This window comes from Aphelocoma coerulescens, chromosome 24, assembly GCF_041296385.1.
Source record: "Aphelocoma coerulescens isolate FSJ_1873_10779 chromosome 24, UR_Acoe_1.0, whole genome shotgun sequence".
Classification (NCBI taxonomy): domain Eukaryota; kingdom Metazoa; phylum Chordata; class Aves; order Passeriformes; family Corvidae; genus Aphelocoma; species Aphelocoma coerulescens.
In genome coordinates this window covers 6,724,539-6,750,133 of record NC_091037.1, presented here as the reverse complement: position 1 = coordinate 6,750,133, position 25,595 = coordinate 6,724,539, and the positions used below count along the sequence as shown (strand labels likewise).

The 25,595-nt window shown below is 44.4% G+C and overlaps 1 protein-coding gene and 1 long non-coding RNA gene across 8 annotated transcripts in view; one reads left to right on the top strand and one right to left on the bottom strand.

Moving 5' to 3' along the window:
* LOC138098281 (uncharacterized) overlaps window positions 1–11,636 on the bottom strand; it is a 37,487-nt gene extending 25,851 nt beyond the window's left edge. The window contains exons 1-2 of the long non-coding RNA XR_011146577.1: window positions 11,222–11,636; window positions 10,022–10,134 (exon numbers count right to left, since the gene is read on the bottom strand). This is a non-coding gene — a long non-coding RNA (uncharacterized lncRNA). The remainder of the gene's footprint in view (window positions 1–10,021; window positions 10,135–11,221) is intronic.
* A 100-nt stretch (window positions 11,637–11,736) lies between these two features.
* ARHGAP32 (Rho GTPase activating protein 32) overlaps window positions 11,737–25,595 on the top strand; it is a 233,977-nt gene continuing 220,118 nt past the window's right edge. For all 7 annotated transcript variants that reach the window (XM_068994507.1, XM_068994508.1, XM_068994502.1 and 4 more), the window contains exon 1: window positions 11,737–11,969. The gene's annotated coding sequence lies outside the window, so the exon portion shown is untranslated. The remainder of the gene's footprint in view (window positions 11,970–25,595) is intronic.

Below are 25,595 nucleotides of genomic sequence, written 5' to 3'. Positions count from 1 at the left end.
CTTTTCATGGATGCCAAGACAGAGCACAGTGATGATACGTGACCACATGCATTCAGTTTGTCTCTGGCAACCCCCAGCTCAATCTGGACCTCCCACAGTTCAGGCTCTCACTGCTGGACTCCCTTTTAACACATCACCCCCTCAACACACGCACACCTACAGAAAGGGGCGGGACACTGGGCTCAATTTATTTTTGTTACTAGAAAGCCAGTGAATCAATCAGCTCTCGCTGAGAAAGTGCAGAGTCATACACATGTGACTGCTCAAAATTCAGGGGAATAGGGAAAGACATGATTTTCCCTCCTGTCCTCAATATCTTACACGCAATGAATTTGCAGGGTGTAAGCCCCCCCATATCACACACTCCACCATTCTGACTGTGTTTGCCCTCTTGTCAGACACCTGACAGAGCCAGAAGAGCTTCTTCATCCAAGAGCCTTCTGCTTGCACTGAGCATTCAATGCATTAATTACGGGTCTCATTCCCACTGGCTATCTTGCACTTGTCAGAAGAAATGTGCAAAACTCCCCTATAAATGAGGAAAAAAAGTTTCCTAGACTAAGCAGGCTTAAAAAAAATTAAAAAGCAGCTCTTAAATGGAGTATATGTGTCTAATAGCTAATTATGCTGCTAAGTCGTGGAATCTTATGATAAAAAAAATTAGCTATCCCCAGAAGACACACAATCTAATAAGCATTCATTGCAAATCTAGCTCCTAAATCTGCTGCCCACTGAGCTAATGAGGAATGATTCAGTCAGTCCCAGACGTTTGTAATTTCACTCAGTGTTGTGTGAGGCTGCTACAGAGAGCACAACTGGGGAGGACAGTCAGCACAAACCAGCCAGCCAGGAAGAGCTCCCTGGCCAATTCCTTCAGGGCTAGAAGATGAGGAAGAAAATAGGGCCATAATGAAGGCTTGGGGGCAACAATTGCCAGTAGGATCTCAGGCTTATTTTTTGCTTTGATATCACTGTGGAGAAGCACTTTGGTTTATGTTCAGCCGATTTATAGAACAGAGAGAGATTGTGAAGACTTTGCTGCTTGTTAGCAAATCTTCTCTCAGGGTAATCCTCATCCTTATCCCCTGGTAGGTATTTTTATTTATTTCTGCCACTGAATCATAGAATCTCAGACTGGTTTGGGTTGGAAAGGACCTTAAAGCCTGTCCCATTCCTGCCATGGGCAGGGACACCTCCCACTGTCCCAGGCTGCTCCAAGCCCCAATGTCCAACCTGGCCTTGGGCACTGCCAGGGATCCAGGGGCAGCCCCAGCTGCTCTGGGCACCCTGTGCCAGGGCCTCAGCACCCACATAGGGAAGAATTTCTTCCTAATTCCTTATCTAACCCTGCCTTCCTCCATCTTAGGCCATTCCCCTGAGTTCTATCCCTATATAACCTACACCTGCCCTTTGGGAAGCAATACCTGGTGACCTTCCTTAATCTCTGAGCTGAGAACAAAGCTATTACCATATTACTTTCAAAAACTGATCAGCAGCTCCAATGATAGAGCACTAGGCAACAAAACTCCCATCTACTAAATAAATTGGGACGTGCTTTCTGTTTTCTGACCTACATATTTAATCAACACGTATTTTCAAGGGGCTGGTAGCACATGGCTCTGCTCCAAGGACAGCCAAAGAGTTTCCATATCACAAATGAGCTCCAAAAAAGTGCCACAACCGATGATGCAGCCTTTTTAAACAAAATTGCAGATACAAGGAGGTGGGTGAAATTCCTATTCACCTCGTAACAGGGGAGCCTGGGGGGTAAAAAAGACTCACAACTCCTGAACGGGCATGTAGAGGATATATAGGGGAACTGTCCTTGGAAGGGACATTTCTCATGCCTTTCTTGTTTGCTGCCCACAGGCCAAAGTGCCTGGCCCAGCTGTCATTCCAGGATGCTCAGAGAGACAGCAATCACATAAAAGCACTGCAGACTTGACCTAAGGTCAGTTTCTCTCCAGTGTAAGTTCAATCAATCAGCCAAGGAACCTTTTAGCAAAATTCCCTGCTTATTTCTCCTACTTCCTCTGTCCTACCCATTGCCCAAAGCGACCCTCAAATTCTCCCTTCCTTCCAGTGTTTTTTCCCCCCAGGTTGTCCCTTCTGGCTCCAGAAGCTCTCTGGCTCTCTGTGATGTTTCCTCCCCTCATCTGGGATTCTTGACCAGTGCCCAAGGGACAGAGGAGCCTCTGTTGGCTGCACACAAGTCTGGAACACTCAATCTGAAACTTCCAGCTCAATTCCTGCAGAAGTCTTCTCCAGGGGAACTTTACTCACCCTGGAATGGCAATGCCCTGTAGGGACACAAAGCTGGATCATCTCACCTCTGCTATTGCACTTGCCACATCTCTTGTGCTCAGTTCTTATTACCTTTTCTACTAACTCACAATTTAGTCCAGGCTGGCGTTCAGGACTTCTCCCTCTCCCATTCCAGACTTTCAGGCTTGCTAATACCAATATCCAGAAGTCTGACACACACCAGCAATAATAATCTGTTTTCCCAACATTGTAGTCCTGGTATCTGCCAAGCTCTCCAGCTCAGTATCAACTGGAAAGTGCAGAGCTGTTAAATTCAGTGTTCACATCCTGAGCTTTCTATCTACTCTCTTCTAGCCCATTCATTCAGGTTAAACTTTGCAGCCTTAACCTTTTTTTAATCTATGGATTAAGGTTTTTATACAGTATTATAAGTGAAATAATGTCTATACAAGTCTAAAAGAATTATGTGTTGAGGTCCAGCCTGACCTTAAAAATACGTGTGATTTCTGGTTTTACTGCAGCAATATTACAAATTGACTCTCAGCAAAAGGCAGGGTGAAGTTTTAGATCATTACTAAGTAATTCAGTAGGTTTTTGCTATAAATTCTGTGAAGGTAAGCACTGAGTTTTTAGCTGTTCTAAGGCTTCAGCTCTATAGTTCTGTGTTAACCTTTGTGAGGCCCAAAGCCAGGTACAAGGAGCCTGTGAGGGCTAAGTGATACTCACTTTAAAAGACTCTTACATTTAGTTGTAAGCTTATTAAATTCCTACAGTATCATTTATTTGCTTAAACAAATCACTACCCAGTATCTTGGGTTAACAAATGTAGTTTTCCTAAAAAAAAAAAATTAAATATGTAAATAACCATTGGTTGAGTGCTAGATTAATTAGTTTTGTTAAAGAATGTGCCCTAAAACATCAACAGCCTTCCAGAGCTTTTCTGTCATTGTGTAAAGGTCACACAACACAGGCAAATTGCCACAAATATTTACACTTGTGAAATAGTTTTGTGAAAGGTGAGATGAATAGCTGAGCTGAAAAGAGTGCCCTGCCCATGAAAACTGCCCTGAAGCAGCAAAACTTGTGAAAAATTACCCAGCAACTCATTTGCAAGAGGAGGTTTCCCTTCCATCAGCTGATATCTGGGACACCCAAGCACTAGAAGATTTAAATACTTCTTCTAATAATAACTGAGTATATTTATAGATATTTGTAGTTATTTTCATCCTCTGGATAAATATGCAACACTAACTCCTGTTTAGCACCAGTATCTTATGGCAGCAACTGCTGCTGATTGTAATTATATAGTTGTCAGAAGTCAGGATCAACTTGGGCTTCCCCCAGCTCTGAGCTGAGTGTAGGAAAATGAAAATCTTGCTCTTAGTTGTAAGTCTATAAAGACAGGAATTCTCAGTTTGTGCATTTGATGTAAGTAAGCATCCTGAGCTTTTGGAGAGTTCACAGCCAAATAAAAGAACTTGGTTCAGTTGTGGCTTTTCTTACTGTCACTTTTGGGAAGTTTAACACACCCCTGAACTCCACAGTGGATTTGTTAACAAGAAAAAAAAATTAACAAAAGCTTGAAAAATAATCACCCCTCTTTCCTTCGATGGGGGATCAGTTCCCCCAAACAACAACAGAACAGCAAAAGAGCTGCCTCAGCACTCGAGTTCTAAGGTAGAGGAAGATTTCACTGAAGATTTCACCAAAAGTTTCACTGCTTTCCCCATGCTGATTAACCAACCCAAACATCACAGGGCAGGGGTGAGCTCGTCACATCAGGATTACACGATGATCAGATGACATTCCAGTTCAGGAAAGGAATAAATGGAAGATAAATATGGGACACAGCAAAATAATGAGGTCTGGCTCTGTCCTGCTTGCTCGTGAGCCCTCATGGCAGTACAGCCTTTTCCTTTGTTATGCATTTCACTAGTTCCTCCCCAAAACCCAACTCTCTTGGATCTGGCTATGTCTAAAGTGCATGTGAGGGGAAAAAGCATCCACAAGTTTCCATAAGCCAGAGCCTGCCAAGCATCTGCATCGTGTGTGACATGTTCCCCCTTGACAGCCCTGTCAGGCTCTCCTAGAGGCTCCTCAAATGCCATACGTCCATCCCAGCTCCAGAGAGCAGCTCTGCTTCTGCCAGCAGGAACCAGAGGCCATTTCTGGCACCTGCTTCGTGCAGCCCCTCACTTCCCCTCCTTTCACTTGCCCTTCTTGCAGGAATGTAATTCAGTGGGTGTGACTGGGAAGGCAGAGTTCAGATCTCATCCCAGTTCCAACCCTGACAGCCGTCACTTTGTTTTAAGCTCTCCCCATCTCAGCAGTTCACCTCCAGATTCCTTCCCATGATGTTTTCAGGCCCCCATCTAAGTCATCCTTGCAACTTCTTATAATTTTTCCAACCTAAAGAGCCTCTAGACTTCATCCCACTTGCTCAGGGTTACAGCAGTCCAACTCGAAGTCAAGCCATGTCCAACATTTGGTTATAACGAAATGCCACAATTATCATCATTACAACAACTGGGTGTTACAGCTCCTGCATCAGGGGTTAAGCCACTCTCTATTAGAGATGGAGAAAATCTAAGGTTAAAAATGCAAGATTCAGTGCTCTTCTCCCAGGATACTTGTCCAGCTTGTGTAGCTAAACCTCCGGCCTGCTCCAGTCTCCCACATTCACTCACTCCAGGCAATGGAGAGACAGGAATAGGAAGAGGCAGCTCTGGCCACACACTGTCATAAATATACAAATTATTACACAACAGAATTTGCATGAAATATGGTGGGGAGCAGCACTCTGATTCAGTCTCTGCGAAAACAAGGCAGGGGCTGATCTACCCTGCACTTCTGCTCTCCATCCCACAGTGCCTTGGACATCCTTTTCCAGCTGCATTCCAGGGCCTTGCTGGGTTTCCCTTAGCCCAGTATCTTTAGTCACTCAGGGGTGTACACGATGTTTTACGTTCGTGTTCTTTCTCAGTGCTTTCCTCACTGGCTGCTGTGTAACACCAGTGTGTCCTAATTCACACCTACTTCCCAAACCCAGGGTCAGCTCTCCGCAGAAAAAATACCCAAGCGTCAAGTTAGTCACTAAGCAGAGGTTTTGAGCACTCGTTTAGCATGTCACAGTGCTAAACCTTGCAGGGCCCTGCTTCCCGAGCTCCTCTCAATCCCTGCTCTCATTACCCGAGCAAGCTGTGCCAGTTCTCCACACATGCCTGCAACTGCCTGGAAAACTGGTGGTGCAAACACATCCTGCAGCAAGGGGCTCAGTCCCACGTTATGCTGAGGGAGCTGCAAGTCTGCAACCCCCAAGCAAATTCGGCACAAGCGGCTCAAAGAGAGAAATTGTGTGAACAAGTTGTAACACGTTCCCACTTCCCCGTGCACCAAGGTCACCAGCTGGAATGCACTCGCCCCAAGTTTGCTCTGGGAGAAAGAGCCTGTGATTGACCCAGTGAGTCACTTGATTTCACAGATGCTGCATGGCAGGGTAGCTCCAGGAGCATTTGTGAGACTATGAAGGATGGATTAAAGAGGAAGCAGTCAAAAGAGCAGTTTTACTCTGTCCCAAGCACAGCATCACATTTGCATGCAAGGAGAAGCCAAATAACCAGAAGAATTCCATTCAGCAGCCTGGGCACTCGTCTGGGTGGATTTGACCATCAAAAAGACAGGCTGAAAGAGAAAATATAAGAGAAATAATATTCTGCTCTGCTTGTATTTATACACAGCTGAACTTTACATATGCCCAGGCCCAGAGACTGAGTGTACACTAAGAGTATTTTGTAAACATTGAAGTTCAAGGCTTTAAAAATCAATTTATTCAGTTCCATTTCTAATCTTTCTCATTGCCTCATGTGACCAAGCACAATGTTCTCCACAGGGATGACAGAATAGTAATAATTTTTAAAGGGTGGAAAAATGTCCAATTCTTGGGGTAAACACTACAGAATATTGCAAATTTAGACTGTTGTTTGCAAGCATTTTGACTATTCAGTGACTATTTCAGCCAAACCAATTCAGAGGATGGTAATTTTGTTGCTAAATAGTCTAAATGAATGGTTCATTAAAAATCTGATCTCAGTTTTTCTGAATGCTTATCTTTGTGAGTCCAGAAGTCACTTGCATTCACTGTGTGTGTACAGAAATGTGCCCAGCTAAAGGGTCTGTACCACTGACACTTTCGAATTTGGCGGCTGTTTTACTGTGGGGAGTCTTCCCCACCAGTTTTTAATCCTAAACACCACCTCCAAGTTACTGAACGCTTGTTTCTAACCATGCACAAGGCACACACCAGCATCACACCTGACATGCCCACTGTTTAGCTACCTTCCTGTTTATGGCTGCTTTTAGAAAACCTCATGCAACAGCACCAAACTGTGGCATCATCAGTGACAAGTCCCTGGGTGTAGGAGGTGCAAAAACCAGTCACAGACTGATATCTCTCATTTGGTGAACACCACACCCTTTCCTTTTCCGTGGATGAGCAGCTTTAATGATATACACATGCTGTTGGATTTGTCCTACATGAGTCAGGGGGATTCTCATATCTAAAAACAAATATTCTAGCCATAAAATACTGCAGGGAAAAAGAATCTACTGTATCTGATGACTATGAGTTGAGATGTCTGAAAACAAAGCACTGGGGAATGGAGCAGCGCCTGTCACAGAGTGACCAGCTGAGCAACGAGCCAGACAGAGTCAATACACCCATTGCCAGGAAAAGATATATTTATTCTCTGAAAACATGAGTTGGAATATTGGTAGTGACAGAGCCTTTATCTCTCCTCCTGCAGAGTCTTCTCAAACATGCCAAATTTGCTGCTGAAGTTACTTGGATGAAATCTCTTGCTCTTATCATTAATAAGATCTTTTGGGAAAGAGTCTGGCTTCAATTGTCAACAGCAATGTGCCTGGTGGCTCCAAGAGAGGCAAGATTTCACACTCAATATCCCAATCCTAACAGAGTGACTTGCTTTTCCAGCAGGAATGAAGAAGAGCTCAAAACTGAAGTTAATCAAAGTAGTCATATTTTTATGCTCACGCTTTTTTCTTGATGGGAAACCACTGTAAGGATTCTGTTCATATCTCTGCAGTGATTATCTCGGAGCCCCAGCCCAAATTCACCATCCCTAGCACAAGCTGCCACAACCCCACTCCAGAAAGGACTTGCCTTTTCCGCTGGGTTATTCATATCCCCAAGACTCATCCTCTGAAGGGTGACAGGAACTGCCTCACTCGTCTCCCAAATCTGGCATGAGCCATGACTAATGGCCCTGAAACACTGGGAGGAAAGGTGCTACAGAAATGCAAAGTGGCTTTCAGGAACAGAAATATATCATCTCTCATTCCCCTCTTCCCCACCCTTTATCCATTCCCATGTCTTCGTTGTGGTCCCAGTTTATTTTGTAAACAGAGTCTAGTACTGTTTGACATCAGCATCTTCTCAGAACAAACATACAAAGCTCAGAAGTCTCCAAATGCAACTGATTTCTTAAATATTTATCATTTCACTCCAAGAAAAATATTTAGGAGAAGAAGAACATGAACTAAAGGAAGGGAAGATACAGTTATCTCACATCAACATCTTCTCGAAGCACAGCCAGGCCAGCTGTAAACCAGAACCAAATTCTGTACCAGCTAGCACAGAACTGTTCTCTAGACCTTCTCTCAGCAGAGGCATCTTGCCATTGACATTTCCAGGCAAAAAAACACTCCCAAAACCGCAACAATTCCAAGCAAGGCAAAATCCCCTTCCATTTCCCTTACCTTCTTCCTCAGTGGAAAAAAAATATAGTGGAGAAAGAAATCCACGTGGATCAAAAATCATCACTCATGATAAAAAAAAATTGGTACCCTTGCCAACAAAAAGATGCACCAGTTTTTAAAAGGTGAAACCAAGAAATCAGACCTGGAGGAACTGCCACCTGGTCATATCCCTTCCTCTCATCCTCTGGGGAAGTTTTTCTCTTGGATGCCCTGGCTAACTTGCTGATGAGGTGATGAAGGCCAAGTGACCTTCAGATCCAAGGAATTGGCAGACAGGCCCTGTGGACACACAGCAGCCACCTATAACTGGCAAGGGCTGAAGCAGTTCAGATCAGTCCTTTCCTGTTTGGGAGAGGTGGATATCAGGGCTCTGTGCTGGTGAAGCATTTCCTGGCATCCCCAAGAGCCATTAAAGTTTTCCAGAAAATTAGCAAGACCGAGAACTGACAAGAAACAGTTTGAGAAGGGAGAGGGGTAAATATTCTCCCCTTATTTATTTATCTTTTTAAGTAAAGATGTTGAGACACATAAGTGAAGGCAGTGAGACTCAAATCACAAGGCACAGCTTGATGGGAGGCAGTTAAAGGGAAATTCAGGCAGGATCCTCAGCACTGAGTCAAGACCTTTCTTTGATCTCCAGTTTTCCCAAGCTGCATTCCCACATGCAGCCCACCATTTGTTTTTAGTTAGACAGGCATAATGAAAAAAGCTCTGCTAGGGAAGAGCAACAAACAGGCCTTGCAAAAAGCATGCAGCAACAGCCAGTCAAAATGAGGAAGAGGCAAAACCACAAAAGTGAGATGATGGCATCTATTACAGAGAGAAAGGCTCAGCTGCTTGGGGATGCTCCGGGTATCTTTCCTCCAGGAATTTCAAAGTCACCCAAATCAGCAATGGATAGATAGGGATCACCTCCTTGCACATTACTGAATCTTCTCTCTCCTAAACACGGAGCCAACAAACTGCTTCTGGCACCCTGAGGTTTATCAGCAGTGAGCCATGCCTCATCCTAATTCACTTGTCAGGTTTGACAGGACCAGAGTTGTAGACAGCACAATACATCACATCATTTTGTCTTGTCATCACTGTCATTTGTATATTTTCTGCCACCTTTTTTGTTTATTAGCCCACATAATTATGCTTTTGCCTGTTTGAGGGACTACTGTGCAACATCTTCATGATTTGCTGTCTCCTTACCTGTGGAGCCCCAGTCCCACCCATGTTCTTAACTCCAGTTTTGTTTGTTGGCATCTGGCACAGCATATGCTGACGTGGAGCAGTTCACATGTCTCAGAGCTATTGTCCCAGACTCTGCACATTTACAGTTACCATCAGTTATTCACAACAGGCTCTGAAAATTTTCATCACAACTAGAAATTCTTCAAATCCTTTAAATTAAAGCTCACAGCTTGGAATTTCTGCATGCCTAGGCTTGCCTTTCTTAGTTACCCAATACATTAGCAGACAGTGGTATCATTTATCCAAACAATGGGTAGCTGGTATCACCACAGCCCTAATGTAGACTATATACTTCATTTACAGTGTTTCACAGATGGAATGAAAACCAGAATGCAACAAATCCAGCTTGTGGAACAGTTTCAACTATGCCTTTCATTTAGAACATTTCTGAAAACGTACCAAGTGGGCCATTTCATATTTGACTTTGCAATGCAAATGTGGCTAACCCAGGCACACCCCACACACAGCTCTCTGTGAATGCCAGGTGCACGATCCACACCCCCACTTTGTGCTCCTCACTCCATGGCCCTGGGCCCTGGCCAAAGGCAGGGAGTGCTCCCAGGATAACTGCCTGGCAGTGCCACTGCTGGAGGAGTAAATAACACCAGCAATCAGACTTGTAACCTCTGCAGTCACCAAATGCCATAATTATCAGGGAGGGGTTTCCACATGTCCTACTGACAGCAAGATCGAGCCGTGTGTTCCTGGCAGTGCTAATGAAACAGTAAAGCACACAAAGCACCTTATGAAGTCGTTTAGGGTCAGCCATCGAAATGCAACACGCCGGTAATGGCTCTATCCAAAAAGATCCTCTACTAAAGCACAGCAGGTCCTTGCAGTCACAGAGGCACTTATCTGGAGGAAGGAGTTTGTGGTTAACACTTAAACCTCACTTAAAAGTGTGAATTAACTCTTACTGATAAAGCAACACTGTCTCATACAGGTTTAATAAATTCGAAGCTCAACTAGAGGGGAAGGTTTTGCATTGTGAACAGGGTGTGCAAGTGACCTGTCGACAGACAAACGTGGGTGTGACTGCAATAAAACACCTTTCTTGGTCTTGCACTACCACAGTGAGGTGGGACGGCTGTGGTGCAGGCAGGTACCTGGTACAGCCCTCCTGGCTGGGACCCCCCCCTCGGAGGGGGGTGCGTGCCTTAGACACAGCAAAAAACACCCAAACAAACTTCAGGACATCTTTGGTGAGTTTTTTCATATTCAGAAGTTCAAAACCCATCCTGGATACGTTCCTGTGTCACCTGCTCTAGGTGACCCTGTCTTGGTGGGGGGGTTGGACCAGCTGATCTCCAGAGGTGCCTTCCAACCCCACCATCCTGTGACAGGAGCAGCCCTGGCCTCACTACAGCACACACAGAGCCACTGCAGGCCCTCCCAGCTCCATCCCTTCTGCTGCCTCTGGACCAGCCCCAGCACCTCTCACAGCCCTCAAATGCACCTCATCAATGTGTATAAATATATGAAGAGGCGGTGCTAAAAAGATGGACCAGGCTCTGCTCCGTGGTACCCAACAATAGGACAAGAGGAACAGGCAGGAACTGATGCACGGGAAGTCCCAGCTGAACGTGAGGAATAACAACTTTCCTGTGCAGTGACCAAGCACTGAACAGATTGTCCAGAGAGGGTGTGGAGTGTCCCTCACTGAAGATATCCCAGAACCCTCTGGACCCAATCCTGTGCCCTGTGCTCTGGAATGGCCCTGCTGGAGCGGGGAGCTGGGACCTGGTGACCCTCTGTGGTCCCCTCCAGCCTGACCCATCCTGGGATTCTGTGAAATAACCCCACTACCTCCCCACACCACCAGCTCAGCCCTCACACCCTCCCTGCCCCCCCATTCTGGCCCCAAACCAGGCACACCTGGCAGTGCTTTCCCACACGGAGGGGAAACATTTCCCTGTGCCCAGACCCACATCTTCCCCGTCACCTGCAGCCAGGCGTGGTGGCTTTGGCCCCGGAATCCCAGAGTTATTTCGGTTGGAGAAGACCTCGGAGTCCACCCTGAGACCAATCCCTCCCCCTTGTCACCCAGCCCAGATGAGTGCCACTTCCAGTCATTCCTTGGACACCTCCAGGCTTGGGGACTCCACCACCTCCCTGGGCAACTCCTTCCAACATCTAACCACCCTTTCTGTGAAGAAATTCCTCCTGATGCCGAACCTAAGCCTTCTCTAGTGCAGGTTAAACGTATGTCCTCTCATCCTGTCGCTGTTCCCTGGGGGCAGAGCCCAACCCTCAGCAGGCTACAGCCTCCTACCAGGGAGTTGTAGAAAGGGATACGCTTCCCTGCCAGCTCGAGCCGGCACCCTGAGCTCCCTCCTCCTCACGGCCGGCCCAGCCGACCACCCATCTAGCCCTCCCTTCATCCACCTCTTCCTCCCTCCCTTTTATCCACCTCTCCATCCCTCCCTTCCCGGGCCACCGCCTCCCGCCCGCCCTTCCCGGCGTCGGGGCGGAGCCGGCGGCAGCAGCACCGCGCATGGGCTCCGCTGCCTGTCCCTGAGCCGAGCGGGAGCGGGGGGCGTGTGCCGGACGCGGATCCCCCTGGCCGGGCCCTCGCGGCCCCTTCCCGGCGGCTCCTCCTCACCTGCGGCAGCCGCGGCCATGGCGCTGCGGGCGGCGGGACGGGGCTGCTGAGCGGCGGTCGGGGCGCGGCCCCGCGGCGGCGGAGCGAGGTGAGCGCGGCCAGCAGAGGGGAGGGCTCGAGGGGACAGGTCGGCACGGCACCGACGGTCGCGATAGTATCGCGATAGTGTCGCGACGGCGCCCTGCAGGTTGTGAGGGCGGCGCTGGGGTGGGTGATGGGGCGCGCGCCGCGGCCGCTGCCGCCATGGGCGGGAGAGAAAAAAGGAAAAAAAAAAAAACCGAATAAAGCACTCGTGGGGCTGTCGTGGCCGGGTTTTGTTCGTCCCGGGGCTCCCCCCGCTCCCTCCTCCTTTCCCGCCCCTGGAGCTCCACGCGTGCCGCCGGGCTCTCCCAGGTGGATGAAATGGCGTGTGGCCGGGGAACAATCGGTGGCAAGGAGGGATAATGGGCACTGCAGCCCGTGCGGGCCATCCCCGCGTGGGGCTCGGCGTGGGGACGCGGCTTTGTGCCGGCTCCATTGTCCTGCTGCCCTTTGTGGGGCTGCTGGGGGCACGCAGGGCTCGTGTCTGGGGACAGCCCTGTCCAGGGACAGCCCTGTCCAGGGACGGTGTGACACGGAGCAGCGCCCAACAGGTGCTCCATGTGCTCACGGAGGTGCTTTATCCGAATTACCTCGGTGAGCTTCCCGCCCAGTTGCAGAGGGAGGTGAGCGGTGGATGCCGGAGTGAGGTTGGTAGGGAAGGATCCATAACACTTCTGGACTCTGAGTGAGCAGTGGCAGCTTGGGCAAAAGGTAAATGAACCTTTGAAACTCGCACGTGTGTACCCACCTACGGTGCCGTTTTCCTTCTGGAAACCGTCCGTCGCATCTTATTCTCCCTTGGGAATCTGTCTCTTATGGCAAATGGCTGCTCCCGGCCTGCCCAAGGGCTGCTGGATTGTACGAAGGTGATGGGAGCGAGCCAATTTTTGTTCCTTCTCTGTCCTTTCCACATGAGATGGTGCAGAAAACAGCACTTTGGACAGAGGCTCGGACAGCCTCCAGGGGTGTTGGGCGCCCAGTTTGTTGTGTTGGTCCTGGTACTGGGAAGAATGCAATCGAGAGGAATAGGTGGAAGGGCAGCAAGGTAGAAGCTTAAAATGTGCCATTTAATTACAAGTAACAGCTGTAAGTGTGTAATCCAAAGGTGAAAAGACACTCTTCTTTGAAATGAACCGAATGAGTTGGTTTCCAAGACTCTTAAAACCTATTTCAAACCTATTTCAAGTGTTTGAGGTTGGAGCTTCTGCAGAATAGGGACAAATATCCTGTATGTGCTTATTGAGAACCATGCAGTTTCTTTCCCACTGCACAGAGGTCTTCTCGTTGTAAAATCAGGTTAGCCTTGAGTGAGCAACTTATTTTGACTGGTAAGTAAAATATTACATATTCTTCATGATAAAAGAGCAGTAAATAGTTCTTGTGCTTGGACTGGTTTGTTTTCATGAAACTTATCAGAGCCTTACCAGGGTGTGTGCATGTGGAGCTGATGGGTCTGTAGTGTTTGAACGCATTGGAGCCAGCTGCAAGAATCAAAATTTTAGTCATTTGAGAGCATATGGTGATAGAGATAATAAAGTGGGGGAAAATGGGGTCAGTCTGGCAAAATGCAAAACCTGTTACTTAGGGAAACGGAACTGAAAGTGTTACTATGGTATTAATGCTCTGTATAATGTACAGAAGAAATATTAGTCCATTGTCAGAAGCAAATTATTGGCCAGTCTTTCAGCTTGTGCTCCTAATCTGAGATTTGTTTTTTTAAAGCGCTCTTTGTTTCTTCAAAAACTCGACAAATACATCTGAGGCAAGTCAGCAGACATATCACCAGGGAATTGTTTTAGTATTTGGGTTTTATGTCCAGTTTGTAGCTGGATGTTGCAGTGGTTTTGTACCACTTGCTGCTGGTGGGATGTGAAATATGAGGATCACAGACCTTAATAATCTCTTTTCTATAATGCAAAGTGAGGGAAATGATGATGATCATGTTGAATTTAAGGGGGATGACTGCAGTGGTGATTTACTGGCTGGGGAGAAGATCCCAGAGGGAGTGGAGGAAATCCAAGAAAAAAGGGGAATAGTGCTACTTTGGCCATTTTCCCGATGGCTTCTGGTTCTTTTGTGAAGTTCTGAAAAGGAAATGTCATTTTGCTGTTTGTGTGCATTGTTTTGCATGAAGTGTCAGACCACATTATGGGGATGATTCCAGCCAACTTCTCCCATTTCAAAATGAACACGTCAAATACCGTAATATGTTTATACAAAAGCTCAGTGTGTTTTGCAGGAGCCCAATATCCATATTTCCAAAAATAAATGATGTTTTTCATACTTTATTATGGCTAGAGTAGTTTGTGTAGGAGAGAAGAATTGGCCTTTGTGAACTGCTCTCCACCAGTAAGAGGAAGATGTTGGCTTTTTCATGAACTGGGGGATTATTTTCATTTGCACTTCCTCAAAATATTCTTTGCAGTAGTTCTGATTCCAGTGGCTGTGACCAAAGCAAGAGCTATTGTCTCACAGCTGCTGGCTGGTGCCAAGGTAAGGACAGAAAGGGAAGATAGAAGAAGACGTCGGTAAATTTGTAAATTTTGGCTGCAGAACCGAATTGGTGCCGTGGGACTGTGAGCACGGGTGGCCTCTGCCAGGTGTGGTGTCCACAGGGCCAGGTCCTCTCGCAGGTGTGCTCCTCACCTGCAGCCCCTGGCTGTGGTTTCAGCCTCCCCCTGTGCAGCAGCAGCAGCAGCACTGTGTACCGGCAGGGCTGATGAGCTTGCTGCTCCCGTGGGTCTGATGGTGAACTCGGTAGGTCCGAGCTGAGAAGGAGACCGACAGAGCCATTCTTCACCACCAGACTTGTGCAGTAATTTGAACTTGAGCGCGTTGGGAGTCTGTGTTCCCAACAGTGGAAGTTGTTCTGCGTCTCTGTTCGGCTCTGGTAGCTGCTCTTGGGATAGCTGATACTGCAATAAAAGAGAAACAAATTGCAGTGTTTATCAACTTTTAGAGTCCGTAACTGCTTTCCTTGGAAAAAGAAGTCATTTTGGTATCTGGGGTGAAGCAGGTCAGCAAGTCTGGGCCGTCGGAGCCTGTGGATTTTCTCAGTGATTTCTATTCTTATGCTAATCCTTTGAGCAGGCTGGCTGAGCGCTGTTGGAGAGGAGGGGGTATGCACACCGAGGACACTAAAGAGAAGCCATTTTTTGTACTTATTGTTATGCAGAGTAGGTTTTCCAGCCAACCAGAATTTGGAGAATCGCATACCCCGAGGATGTGATGCTTCGGGTCAGGAGTCATTGAGCAAATCTCACCCGGTTTGGCTGAAACCGTTTCTTTTCAGTAATAATTTTGCGGAGTTTTGTTTGTTTTGCTTAGGTTTTATTTTTGTAAATCCGTGTTGCAACTGAAAACTTATTGTTATCTTTGCTGCTGAACAATTAAAGTTGGAAAACTTCAGTTTTCAATTTTTAATTATTATGTCGGGTAGGAAGTGTAGGAAGGCAGCAAGACTGTGAGCTGCTCATTTGAATACTTGTTCTGTTTCTGTGTGCGCCTTGCTGTGTTTCTCCCACACTGTCTGCGAGCCCTCAATTCCTGCTGTGTAAAAGGTTTTAGATATATAGATTATTGAGTAGTCTGTGCATCTTCCTAGGGAGGTGTGTGTGCCACTAGAAACCAGGTAAAAAATGTAAATCCCACTCACGAGATTTACTTATTATATATTTGTTTTCTAAGATTGTTTTAGAAATATGAAGCAGTGGAGAAATCTGAGGGAGATGCTCCAAGTTAGGATTTTGTGGCACAGAACAGGACACTATAGCTGTTTGTGGTCTCTTTCCTGTATAATATCCCCAGTAATATATGGGGTTTCTGCAGTACAAAGTGCTGGGGCTGTTAAGCACGTTAAGAAGTCTCTGGGTGTTTATTTCAGTGGTGTTTTGTGGTTCTGGGGTCTGTGCTCCTGCAGTAGATCCGCTTATCCATATTTGTGTGTAGTGCTGGATTCTTTGGAAGTGTGCGAAATAATTAAAAACCGCCCTTTAAACTATTTAGTAAATTGGATTTGCTTTGCCAGCAGTGGGACAGGAAGTTAATCGTGTTTAAGCTGATGTTGACTTTTCCAATCTGATTTTCCCTGGGAAGAAACTTTACTACCTAGTTGTTAAATGCACAGTTAATTACCGGCTGATTGGTTAAGCTGATAAACCAATGCTACCAGGTTTACTGTAATCAGGTTGGTAAATGTGCCACGTATGTGCTTCCTCATGCTATTGTCTTGCTTTATGACTAAACCCAGTGGTAACTCTCATCATGCTCACAATTTGAATGTGTTTAGTATTGTCAGGTGATGATTGACACTGAAGTTATCATTCACTGGATGTTCTTGCTCTGTGCTTAGTTACACGTGTGTAGTTCTGGAGTTCATAGTGTCATCTCTTATTCTATAATTCTATAATCTCTTATTCTTATATTCTATAAGAATATGGCTCAGCAGCTTTTAACCTGTAGTTTAGAAGATAAAATACATCTCCACTGTTACAGGCTCCCTTATTTTCTTTCAATCTTGTTTCTGTAGCTGTGTTGCAACATTTTGAGTGTGTCCTGACATGGTATGAGGTCAGTGGTTGAAGCAATAGTTGTGCATGAGTTACTGATCAAGGAATCATTCACTCTCTTGTCATCTCAGTTGCTTTTGCTGATGAAGAAGCTGCAGTTGCTGCCCCTCCATCCCATCCCTGGTGTGCCCACGGCTTTTGCCTGGCCACATCTCAGTACTGATGTTTGTGGGGAGAAAGCATTGATTTTTAGTGTATCCATTATAACTCATTAAGAATCAGAGGAACTGGAGTTCTCCAATTTCCACCATTAATTCATTAAATCAGGACTGCAAGCACTTTGGAGCCTGGCTTCCTATGGATTTCAGGGTAAAATTAAATGCTTAAATATCCTTGAGGTTTTTTGTTGGCTGGAGGGACACTTGGTCAGCCACAGTTGCAGCCTTAGGTCTTCTGGTGGCAGCTCTTCCAATGGGTGAGTTGTTTTTAAGAGACGTGGATGAAAGGTGGTTTTCTAAAAGCTTTGTCATCACTTACTGGCAGACTGAGAAAATCAGTTTTCCCAAAAATAGCTTTGATGGCAAGGTGTTAGGTTGTTATGTGTGGTTTGAAAATTCTTGCTTCTTACAGAAAGACATATTTAATTCTTTGTGTATTTTGCTTATTCATTACTGACTAAAAGCATTTCTATTAAAATATTGAAGTTAAGTTGTTGCTTTTTTTTTCTTTAATTTCAGTAACAGTGTTTCCTGGCATTTGGGAGTTGAACTTTTTGGCCTCAGTACTCAGAATGCTCAAAGTGCCTGTGAGTTCTCTAGGGAAAAAGAGAAGATACAGTGCTTGGTGTTTTGAAAACAGTTTGGTTTTTTGGTGCCAGTGTAAAACCAAGAACTTTTCCAAATCTAAATATTATAATTTGGCCATATTCTTACAGACTTCACTAAGGCATAAGCATGGCTATTATGAAGAATATAGCTGGACAACCCTGTTTGTGCACAATTTTAATTGTTGCAAGAGCCCTTGAGTGCTGATATTTACCCTTTTCCTCCTTGTTATGATTCATGAATGTCTTCATTAGATTTCATAATACCAGTCTTGTGCCAGGCCTTTTGTGTTTGTGTTTTACCAGAAGCATCTCTAGAGAGTCAGCTCCCACCTGCTGGGAGCAATCAGTCTTTTAACAGGGTGATTTCAGTAGTTTTTAAAATTTATTTTGTCTTCAGAAAGACTGTTAGCTTGCTCGATAGTGCACCTTGCTTGCCCTTCCCCCCAAATTTACATAGCAGCTGATACAATCTGATGGAATCTTTACAAATTTTATCAACAATTTCCATATCAGCTTTTCATGGACCATGAATACATTTCAGTAACTGCTTTCCATAACTTGCCCTTATGATTATCATCTTATCCCTTATACTCTGTCTGGGATAAAAATGAAAATTGCTGTTTGAGTATCATGATTTATTTCTAATGCTTATATATATATATATATATATATATATATATATATATATATATATATATATGTATTTATAGGTATTGATGATGGTACCACTTTTGCACTAAAATATAAAATGTAGGTTTTTTGTAAAATTCACAAATGAACGAGCAATAGCTATAAATATTCAGATAAACCAAAAAGAATTCTTTGGCACAATCTGTAAACCAAAATGTGTCGCTTCTTCCTCTCTTCTAGGAATATGCAGAGGTGTAATATGTTCCCTGGAGGTTGAATCAGTAAGGAGTAGTTGGTTTTTATTTCAGCAAAAGTTCTGATAATTTATTTTTGGAAGTGTAAATGACATTCCATAGTCCTCCTGTTGCACGATGCACAAGGCAAGCTTCAGATGTAAAGTTCAGTCATTGGGAACTGCTGCAGCTTATTTCATTGGAGAAACAGGAACAAAAGTTTGTTTGTAACTACTCTGGAACTGAGAACAAAGGCTGCGGGGACCTTTGAACCTTTGTGGCTGTGCATCTGAAGGAGGAATTGTTCAGGAATGGGGAAAAACTGCCAGAAGACCAGGGATCTGCTTTTCCCCGACATCTTTCTCCAGCAGTGTTCAATGACCGCATTTAAAGCAAAAAAACAAGAAGTTGGTTAATTGGAAGACTCCCTGACTTGTTCTTCCCACCAAGCTCTGATTTGATAATCAAGCATGCAGGGATGGTTATTCTTACTTTTTTTTCACCAAGGCAAGCTTTGAACAAATGAGTGTGTGTGCTCTCTTTCAGGAGAAAACTTAATGATTGATTGCATCCTTAAACATTTTGTTCTCTCTCAAATGTTCTGTGCTAGGGATTCTGGCATGTGAAGCAATTTGTTTCTCCTGCTTCCTGGTGTTGTTCTGACTTCACAATTATTTTTCCTTCACTGGTAGCTGTCTGCTCAAGACGGGAGGGATTTCTCAGTGTTCCGAAGAAATTGTTACTTCTTTGCAAAATGTGTTGACGGGCACGTTGGGTCTCCAGTGGATCGTCCAGAGTGAAGGTTCTGCTGCAGGCAGCGATTTGTGCCTTATCATTCACCTTCATGCATTTTACAAGGCTTAAGCAGAGGATGGGCTGCACTGGATGAACAGATTCTCCAAATTGCTTCATGCACAGGGAAAGAAACCACAGTATTGAGGGTTAATTATTTTTCCTTGAGTAGTGAACATAACACACCAGCTGGAAAAAACACGGTTGTTCATTTATATTTCTCAGCCTGGACATGCAGCTCGTAAGTGTGCTCAGGCACGCGTGTAATGTGTGTGTCTGCCCCTTTCTCCTGCTGGAGAAACACTCTGTGCTGCTCTGCAGCTCTTTGGACAGAAGGGACAAGCTGGGTTTGCCCCTTAGGAATTGAATTAGGTACAAAACAAGTGGAGGCATGGAATGAGGCCTGGAATCTGGTTGTCTTGGTGTAGCCACCCTTGGAGAGGATGCTCCACACCAGTTTGCAGGCAGGTGATGTTCGTGGCTGCAGCCACCTGAGTGAGAGCTTTTCTTGGGGTGTTCCTTGCATCTCTGGTGCCCAGAAAAGCACAGAAGGAATTGTGAAAGCTCCAGATACCAGAAAGAAGAGTTAGCCATCGGGGTTGATTTAGCTGACAGATAAGTATTTTAAGCAGTGATTGTTCTTGCTGCTAAAGAGGAAAAAAATCAATTTCTCTCACATTATTAGGGGCTTCCAGTCCCTCCCCCCCTTTTTACTTTTCCCTGAGGGATGCACACATGGGGTGGCACTCAGGGTAAGGCTGGTGTAGATCCTTGTTGTATGTTCAGCCTGCCTTTTCAGCTGTCCTGATGACAGCAGCTCTCAAATGTCTTGTCTTGCTTCTTAAGACTGTCGGTCTCTTTCTAACCTTTGGCTGCAGTTTCTGTGAAATTAGGCTGGGCTGTAGGGAAGTTCAGCTCTGCCAGCCTGGCTCCCAGGAGCATGGGAAAACTGTGGTGGTTGCCCGTGTCTTTGAAGTTCTTTATGGGATATGAGTTGTCACTGTGCTCTTGACTTTCTCCCCCTGTTAAGATGTGCAGCAGCTTGAGCTGCTCAAGTAACCTACATTCAATCATCCATACACAGAACAATTGCCAGTTGCAGAAGGAAGCCAATACACCCGTGGCTATTTAGTTACGTAGCCATCCTGTGTTCATTTAAGAAGAATGTAGCTGTCTGGAGTACAGCTTAGGGGCTTTCTTAACAGTTTCACCTAGATTGCAAGAAAACTTAGTTCTGTGGTTGCATGCTTTGTTATAGGTACCCTTTGCATTTCCTGTTTGGCAAATGCCAGGGTTAACAATTAAACCACAGTTAACATCTATGATTAAAACTGGAAATGAAAACATATAGATCGGTGTTTTAGAAAACTTAATTTGTCAGTTCTTATCTCTAGCAAACGTGTGGAGGAGGGATGCCATATGGCTGCTAAATATAACTCAACTTGCTCCTGAAAGCAGTTGAAAAAGTACAGAAGTTCACAATCTGGTATCTGTGTTGTTAATAAGAATGTGCTGCAGACTTGGAGTGCAGACTAAGGTAATGGGAGGAGAGCCAAAAAGTAATCCAATAAAATGTAAGTATTTCCTGTGGTAGGTGATGGGGGCTGACACACTGGGGAGGTGCTCTGCATCCTGCAGGCACTGGACCCTTTCTCAGCAGTGTCTGTGCAGTGGAAAAGTGGCAGGAGCTGCCCAGTCACACAAGTTTTCACTGCTTGCCACCCTCGAGGTCCAACAGCTCCTATCCTTGTTTGCTTTAAATATTTGCACTGCTGCAGCCTGGTGCTGGGATGGTGGAGAACTCAATCTGCTGCAACTGTGTGAATAAGATCAGGAAGACAGGGCTGTGGTGGCAAGGCTTGAGAGTAGTTATTCACAACTTTCAACTCTGTTTTTTAAATTTTTGTTAATACTAACCATTTGTGGCTTTTTGTGCAGACATGCTGCCAAAATACATGTGATTCCATGTTTTAAGAATACAACTATAATTGAACTACAGGAGCATTTCTAGTAAATGTTTTCAAATTGTATTTGTGCATGTGTTTCCAGGAAGTGTAAGTGTATGTCATACGCTGTGAAATGTGGTATTTCTTTGTATTTTTCAGCAGTGGATATTTTTGTGAAATACTTTGATTGTGAAATACTAATCTATATAGGAGATTGGTCATTTTCTGACCTGTGAACCTGTGAAGAAAGCAGAACTCCAAAATACTTGTGATTTCCTACCCCTCCAAAAAAAAAAAAAAAAAAAAAATTACCCACTGTGCCGTACTGTTACTCTCACTCCTCTTTTTGAATGCAAACATCCAGAATAGGTGTTGAACTGATTCAGCAAAGCACTTTAATATATGTGTAATGTTATCCTGTGAATAATCCGAGGGCTCCTGATAGGATAAAAGGCATGCTGAACTGATGCAGAAATATCTGATAGGAAAAGCTTATCATGGAAAAGAATCGGAAGAGAAACTCTATTGGTTATATTCCTTCAGGCCTTTAAAATATTTCAAAGGGTTGAGTATAGACTTTCTGATGGGGTTTTGATGGCTGAAAATGCAGTTATGCAAATCACAGCTTGTTGGGGCAGGGAGAATTAATTTATGCACTTGAACATGTGCTCGTCCACTGTTTTCTCTGTGAAGTTGAATTATAGGCAACAAGAATGCGCTTTGTTGTTCTTTAATAATAAATAACAGCATAGCAGTTTTGATCTTCAAAGCACTGCTCAGACCTTAATTAATCTTCATAATAGTCCTGTGAGAGACTTAAAAATACTCCCTACCCTTTTGGACAAGGAGCTCTTTAGCATGGGGATGTTGGAGGGTTTGCTCTGGGCCACATTGTCAGGGCCAGCTGGGACAGTTGCTCAGAGATTCCTGGCACTGGGAGCTTTGGCTGCTTCTGGAGGCTGTATTGCTTTTCTCATTTATGTGTTAAAACTTCAGAAAAATTTGAATACATGAAGAACTGCAGTTCTAAATTATTTTGGATTTCCAACTGAGTGTTAACTTATGCATATGCATGTTGGAATTTCCCTGTTGAATATTTCTGTAGGCAGAAAGTGCCGAAGGTCTGTGTGTGTGCTGTTGTGTGGGAGCAGGTGTGGAAAACTGCACTTCAGAAAGCCTGGGTTGCAACTTCGGTGTGACAAGGTGGAAAATAAAAGTAGTAAGGCTTTAGAGTCTGTAGGACACAGCATAAATACATAGAAAGTGTCTCTCAGTCTGCCTTCCCAAATCTTCCTAATTATTTGTGCTCAAAGTAAGGAGAAGAATAGGTAAAACAGAACAGAAGAGTAGATGTTGATTTTCAAGGTTTTTCCAAGGTAATTGCTGATTGGAGCTTTAAAACAGATTTAGTACATTGCCTACATTTGGAGAATAAAATAAGAATGGCAAAATTAACTGAGACTGTTCAACTCACCTGGAGAAACAGTTCAGAAGGAATTATAATGTAAAGTCTTGAAATAATCCTGGGTGACCCGTGGGATCCAGGTTTGTTACACATGCGTTTTTCTCACAAACAGTGGGAGGGAGTTCATTGAGAACTGGTTACTGCTGCAGATAAGAAACCCAAAACATGAGCTGTCAGGAGAAATGCGGAGAGGTATCACAGTATTCACATCTGTGTTTGCTTCTGACATAACAGACCCAAGGGCAGAATGTTTAATGTTTTGTTTAATACTATGTAAACTCAAAACAGCTTTTCAGAAACTGGGATGCTTCAAAATCATGAGTAGCCCCTGACTGGTGTTTTTGTACTGAGCTCTGTGAATGCTTTGACGTTGTAATTTCTGCTGGAGGTTGCACCAATTTGCATGAGGAATGAACGTGGGACTGGCTGTCAAAGCAGAAAGCTGACAACCCGTTAAACAGGTCTGAAGGATTCCTCAGCATGGAGAGCAAAGTCAGCAGAATCCTGGAGCCAAACGCCAGAAAAGCCTGGTGCACTTAACCTGGTGACCTTGTCATCTTGGAGAAACCTGGCAGGATGATGCTCCCCGCGCTCTTCTTTGGGTGAAGGTCTTTTCAGCATCCCCTGCTGGGCCAATTATTTGGCCCATGGGTTCCCAGGAGGAATCTGTGAAGTGTTTAGATGTCTTTTTAAAATTCATTAGAAATGCAGTGACGTAGGCTGACTCAAGGGTCCATATGGATACTGCAGTTTGTTTCGAATGTAAGGTGCAAATAAAATGTCCAGATGGAAAAGTTGTGAGAAGTTTCAAGAGTTCTGAACTATCAAGTCTAATTTATATTCTAAATTCTGTTGAGATTTTTATTAGCAAAATTTTGCAAATAACATGTTTAACTATGTTGGGTTTATGTGTTCTGTTCTCCCACATTTTTGATAGATTAGAGCAGCAAATCTTGATTTAACAGAGGGCAGAATATATCCTCGTTAGGGAACTGCAGCCCCATAACCCATACAACGCATGAGGTGTAAAATCTTCCCTAAGTCTTCCTTCTCTGACTTTGTTACTTCATTTCTGGAGGCTTCTCAGGTGTTCAGAGTGATACATTAAACATCAACAAGCAAGTTGGAAAATAATTTGTGTATTTTAGTTTCCTAGGTACTGTGACAATAAGGAAAGATTTTGATTGCTGAATAAGCACCAGCTGTGTCTGATAACTGATAAGAGAAATCCCATGGGATAAGCTTTGGGATAGGCAGAGATCTGCTGCCTTTCTGAAGCACACACTGCAGAAATGCTTCTGGTTAAAAATTACTGCAATTACTGAACTTGCCTACCTTTCACAAGTTTTTAAAGCTATTTATGCAAATAGCAGCTTCAGAAAGATGACAGTAATACCCAGGAGTTGTTTCTTGGGGGGGTTTCATGCCTCCTTGAACTAATTTCTGGCCCTTACTGTGTGCATACACGTGTAGTGCTCCTGCATCTTCTGAGAAAGGTCTTTTCTTCCCTCCCTGCAAGGCATTCATCATGCTGCACGAGAGCCAGCTTCTGGGAGTGTGGTGACACTCACATGGTCTTAAAATGAAGAAAAATCTCATTCCTCATTAGCATTACTGATAGTTTATCTACCAATAAGGACTTCCAGAAATGAAGTTGGAGGTATTTGACGTGTTAATTCATGGGCATGTATAGATTAGTTAAAGTATTCACTTCTGAATGACAAATCTTGTCTGAAATTTTATTAGCACATCACTAGACAAAGTGCTGTGTGAGGGGCTAGACAGTGTATGGGTGAGATTTGAAAGACCTCACTGTTATATTTAATGTTCCTAAATAACTTCATAGGCAACTTGTTCTCTCACCCAATGGCTGCATGTTCTAAATCGGACTAATCTGTGTGGTGTTCAAATCCATACAACAGAACTCAGGGAAGCAGTGCATGGATTTTCTCCAGTTGGTTCAGCAGCTCTTGAGCTCAGCAAGTCCAACAAATCAGTAATTCCAAAGAACTCAGGTTGTTCTTTTCGCTTAAGATGGTGGCAAAAACATAATCTTTGTTTCAAGTGGGAGTAGTGTGTGGGTTCAGTGAGTGTGGTCTTAACTCTGCTCATATCAGGCACTGCTTTTTTGTGGAGTAGATTGACACCTTCTGAGCACTGAACTCCTGCCCTGTATTTGCCTGATGTTTGAAAGGATTAATGCACGGACAGCGTGTGGATTTTTGTGTTGCTGCTTGTTCCTGCTCGTGTGGGGAAATACGATGTGCAGCTTCAGAGAATGGTTTTTGAGAGATGATTTGTGAAGGTTGTTTGCTGACTGACATATGGCGTGGCATACGGTGCTATTTACCACCTCGGAGCCTGAACTTACAGGGAAATGATTTTCTTTTTTAAACATTTAACTCTATTAAGTACTTGTAGACATCTTCCAGCATTGCCCCGGCCAAGTCAATTTACACTTTCCTTTTATTCTGCTTGTCCCATCTGTGACTGTTTGTTTTCTTCCCTTCTTTATTCTATAAATAGGTTTTACAGTTTCAAGGACTGAGGGTCTCAGTAGCATCAAGCAGTTGCAGATCTCTCTTAGCTTTTTACCTGCAGCCTCCAAGGTGTCTTGTCTCAGATCTTGCTATGATGTGGAAATGGAAGCTAGGCCAACTGCTGGACTGGAAAAATGCTCTCTAATACAGCCTGGTGTAATGTCATCTTTCCAAGTCATCCTAGGTCTCCCCTGGAATAGCAAACTTTGGAAACAGTGTTAGTGATGAAGAAAGGATGGCAAGAGGTGCCATTTTTTTGTTAAAACATCTGGTTTGTAGTGAAAGAGGAAAAAAATAACACGGGACAAATTGTTATCTTAAAACTTAGGCAAATGGAGCTTTGAGATGATGGAGTTTCTGGAAGAGTACATCAATCCTTTTTGCCCTGGTGGGAGATGTTGAAATGAAAAGGCTTCAAAGGGAGAAAAATGCTCTGGGCTTTTCCAGGCACAAATCCTGATTACCATAGAAGTTGCTGTTGGGTTTGCTGTCTTCCAGCTGGGCCTGTGTAGGTATTGCAATGAAGATACTATTTATTTGCTTTTATATTATTGCTTTTTAAACAGATGCATTAAGGTTTTCCCTTTTATATGCAGAGCTGCAAATCTTAAGAACATGAACAGAAGTGAAACAAATGCTCAAGTGTAGATTTACATAAAAGAGACATGAAAGAAGGATCTGAAATATACAGGG